Below are 4,867 nucleotides of genomic sequence, written 5' to 3'. Positions count from 1 at the left end.
TCTTTGTGAAGTCCACCACAGATCCTTCAAGATCCAATTGCATGTTTTGTTTGTTTCTGTTTTGCTGAATGCTACACTTGTAACCATATTGTGCTTTACACACATGTCATGTAAACAGTGAATTTCTGCTTGTACTAATCCTCATGTAGCACTGAAATCTGTAATTCAGTGACGCTCGTGGCTCTTCAACAGTGTTACCCCTGATCACTAGGCCATTTATTTCATTCATCAAACCAACTCAGCTCCCTTGGGAATAAACTGCCTGTGCAGCCAAATATGTAGTGACCAAGCTAAATAAATCACAAGAACCATCTCTGCCCTCACAGGTTCCTACTAACCCCTGTGCAATCTATGGAAACTGTATATTAAACCTAAAAGGGTCTACAAGCCCAAAGCCTGGTTCATACTTCCTGCGAATGCCAAGCAAATTTTGAACTGTGTTCAACCCCTTCGAAACATTCCCTAAGAAAACAGGGCTGTGTCGCCAAAATTCACTTTGCATATGCAGGAAAAAGGAACCAGGCTTAAGTAGTGATTAACTTACTTGCATGATGGGCAGAAATAGAAGACGGTTTGTCCTTCATCAGCTGATCGTGTTTGCCTGGTGTGGAAATGAAGTCCATCGTGACCGCACTTGGCACATGCCCTGTCAATCTGAAACCAGACCAGATACAAAAATGAAATTAAGAAGTAATGAAAAATAACCGAGCATTGAAAAAACCAATTTGTGATTAAGCGCCTAAGATGAAATAAAACTGTGAAAGTTTCAGCAAAATAGGTCTACTGGTTCTACTTGCTGAGAAAACAGAAAGAAGCAAAACACTGTCACAGTAGCGATGAATCCATCCGAGGTAAAGATTTCGATACATCAACAAATAAGGTTTGCTTTTTTCCCCAAACATTTCAAAAAAATTGGCCAGGGGTTTCCTTACGGGTGGCGAACCCTTTGTCACCGATTTTTTTTCACAGGTAAAATATGAAGCCTCTGAAATGAAACGAACCTATTCGCATATCAAAATATTTGGGGGGCTTAAGTTATTTTTCAAAATTTACCAAATGTAAATTTTTAATTTGAAGTGGCGCCATTTTCAATCAAACACAGTTAAAAAATTGGCCAGGGGTTTCCTCACGGGTGGCGAACCCTTTGTCACTGAATTTTTGCTCTTCTGTGTTCGGAGTTAAAAATACAAAACCAAATATTTGGGGGCTCGTTTTTCAAAACTTGCCAAATGATAAAAAAATCACCTAATAAATATGAAGTGGCAAAATTTTCAATTAACAGTTAAAAAATTGGCCAGAGGTTTCCCTATGGGTGGCGAACCCACATCACTGAATTTTGCTCTTCTTAAGAGTTAAATATAAAAAATAAAAGAAATAAAACAAAACTATTTCTAACCAAATATTTGGGGGGGGGGGGGGTAATTTTCAAGAATTACCATAATAACAAAAAATCGCCTTTTAAAATGAAAGTGGTACTTTTTTCAATTAAACACGGTTAAAAAAATGGCCAGAGGTTTCCCTACGGGTGGCGAACCCATATCACTGAATGTTGCTCTTCTTAAGAGTTAAATATAAAAAATAAAAGAAATAAAACAAAACTATTTCTAACCAAATATTTGGGGAGGGGGGAGGGTAATTTTCAAAAATTACTAAATTATATAAAGTGCTGGTACATTTTTCAATTAAACGCAGTTAAAACCATTGGCCAGAGCTTTCCCTACGGGTAGCAAACCCTTTACACTGATTTGTTTTTGTTTCTTTCCTGAAATAAAATAAAACGGTAAACCTAAATATTTTGGGGGTTATATTCTTCAAAAGAAACCATATGAAATAAGTCACCGAATAAATTTCATCTATTGTGCATCTTTTTCATAAACCAATTTTAGAAATTGCCAGAGGTTTCGCTATGGGTGGTGGACCCTTTTCACAGATTTTATTTGTACATCTTTTTTTTATTATTAATTCACAGTTGAATATAAATAATGAAACCTCTGAAAGAAAAAAATACAAACGGTTTTGGTGGTTATAGTATAGACAAATAAACAACATAAAGTACAAACATTTCTATATGTAAGCATCAAGATATAAACCTAAACAATTTGGACATTTCCTAAGATAAGGCCGAGTAAAAAAAGAAACATGTTTTGCATCCGGGTTTCTCAAAAAAAGAAAGGAGGAGGGGCTTTTTATTTTTTACTTCAAGATGGCCACCATTCTTTTTAAAATGTCAAATATCCATCGTTTCTTGTACTGCTCAAACACACAATACATATATGAAACGTATTGGTCAAGACATTCAGATTGTTTTAGCTGAGAACGTTTAATAATACCCTTTAAAAAAAATGTGCGTAATTATTTTTTTAATGTGCACAAAAAAAAAAGTTTTTTAATTTAAAAAATTAAGAGGAGGCAGCATGTAAAAAGGAAGCGGGCGGGGACGCTAAAAACATGTTTTATTTTTAACTTGGCCTAAAACTCCAGTGTTTCACTCACCAGTGGTCCTAAGTCTTTCTGGCTGTAACCTTGTAACGACCTTCAACATTCTTGCGAGAGTTGAGACACAGATGAATGATAGACCACACCATGTTATGCAGCTGTAATGAGAAGGAAGACAAAAAGGTTTTGTTTACCACAATTTGAATTAAAAAAGATAATTTTATTTATATTATATATATATTTTTATAAAATATAACATGACTAAACAACAGCGGATGAGCCACCAGGATGCAATCATTTAATACAAAGGATGATATAAAAGGCAATCATTAATCTTACTTTTTTCACAGACAGGCCTTTTAGTTAGTAGGTTCATTATAATATAAATTACAAAATTACTATTGAAAACTATGTCTACTATTTTATTTATAAATATTTTTTGTTATAGTAAAAAAATATTCAACTTTTTTTGTAAACTACAAATTATCTCAGTCACATGTCATTTACATCATTCATTTACATAAATAATGCACAAGTCCAGGACCAGGGGGCCATCGCACACAAATTTACAAGCTCCGGTTTCCACAAGAAATACATATATTCTAAACTTACTTTTTGCATTTACTTTGTGAGGACACGTCTTGCATTTCATAACTACCGTTCCTTTTTCAGGAAACGGTAAAATGGAGCCAAATTGCGGCCAAAATTCTCTTGAAGATGCAAATGACTCCTCTCCGTCCATGTTTTGAGAAATTCTAATCCAGCATGCGTTTCTGAATGGGCCGCACGTGATTTATCAAGCTGGACTTAATCCGTAAATTCAGCGTTGAATTTGGTTTAGGGTATCTGACTAGGTATTAAAATAGGAATCGCGTCCTCTGTTGGCGGATTGTAGAGTCTCCCGCGATCAATGTAGTCTGAACACCCGACGTCACACTAGCACACTCGTGTATGATAGAGACAGGGGACCAGTCTAAGCCACCCCGTGACTACTTTGCACATTCACTGCTCATGTATATTCATATTCGAATATCATAGTTCATAGGCAAGTCAATGTATTTTACGCTAAAGCCTAAACACTTTGGGGATGGTTCAATTTAAAATACAAATAAAATCCATCAATATGGAATTTAATGTTTGGAATGTTTGGAATACTTTGGACAACATTTGTGGGGAAGAAGTAGTTGTGAAGTTTACCCGTCCCACCAGTGAATGGAAGCCCCACGCCCCCCCTCCCGAGCTTATCATAATTTTGATACATTTTTCAGATACTAATTAATTACCTAAATTGTTTAATAACCAGCCCTGGCCCAACGTCAAAGAGCTGCTCAAGCAGTGGATGTCGTTAAACAATATTCAAGTTCTTTCGTTTCCATTTGAAAGATAAATCTCAAAATAATCGCATGATGGATAATAAATGAGAGAAAATCATACTTTTCACAGTTTGACCTTAAAGGCACCGGGGTGGATTTCACAAAGAGTTAGGACGAGTCTTATCTTGAGTTAGGAAGAGTTGCTTGTCCTAACTTGGGACTAGCTGTACGTTTTTGTTATCTCTTATGACTAGTCATACCTCCCCAGGATACGTTTGATAACTACTCAAAATATTAGCATAACAAATATTAATCGGTAACGAGCAAAGGGGGCCCAACTGCAGTGATAGCACAAAACATTGTGAGAAATGACTGCTTCTAAACTAAGGTGGTTCAGAGGAAAAAAATAAATTTTTCACTAATGTATTTGAATCTGAGAAAAACTTCAGGCCTGAAGCCATCCTCGGGCATCTGAAAGCACATTAATTTTGTGCATAATATTCAAAAGAAATTTCATACAACTTTGATGACAAATTGAGCCCAAATTGTTCACAGATTTGTTATTTTTATGCATATGCTGGTGCACCCCAAGTGAGAGTACTGTTCTTAGACAATCCCTGTCTAATCTTTTAAAATATTTCTCTCTGAACACTCATCCTAAAGAAATACAAAATTTGTAACATCAATGTAGGGTTTCGGCTTGCCAAGAGGCTCGACCACCAGTTGGAGCTGGCTTAATATTTATTTACTTTGACTGGCATTTATATAATGTATTCATAAATATGCAATTCATAACTAGTGTTGCTTTTTTTCATTTTCAGCAACAACATAGTCCCACAGGATAAAAAAACAGAGGTGAAACCCTGAGCAAAATCCTCTGGAAAACTTTGTGGCTACCACCTCTTTAAGGTAATTTGGCTTTTGGTGTATTAACCAAATTTGTCATTTGTGTAGCATCTATTTTACAAACATTCAATCTAAGAATTGTTGCTCATTACTTGTTGGCAACTACATAGTCCCACAATATTAAAAACCAGAGATAAAACTTAATGAGCAATAACCTCTGGAAAACCTTGTCTCAGCCAGCAAATTGTACCTCTTTAAGGTGTGGCTCTTGG

The 4,867-nt window shown here is 35.7% G+C and overlaps 1 long non-coding RNA gene across 1 annotated transcript; it reads right to left on the bottom strand.

The window, feature by feature from the left end:
* Nucleotides 1–616: 616 nt before the first annotated feature.
* Nucleotides 617–3,180, bottom strand: LOC117287826. The gene is made up of 3 exons (XR_004518854.1): nucleotides 3,049–3,180; nucleotides 2,494–2,594; nucleotides 617–654 (listed from the first exon to the last, which is right to left on the bottom strand). It is a non-coding gene; the product is annotated as an uncharacterized LOC117287826 (long non-coding RNA).
* Nucleotides 3,181–4,867: the final 1,687 nt, after the last annotated feature.

This window comes from Asterias rubens, chromosome 1 (assembly GCF_902459465.1).
Source record: "Asterias rubens chromosome 1, eAstRub1.3, whole genome shotgun sequence".
Classification (NCBI taxonomy): domain Eukaryota; kingdom Metazoa; phylum Echinodermata; class Asteroidea; order Forcipulatida; family Asteriidae; genus Asterias; species Asterias rubens.
Note: the sequence above shows the minus strand (reverse complement) of the source record. Positions and strands in the feature narration are given on the sequence as shown.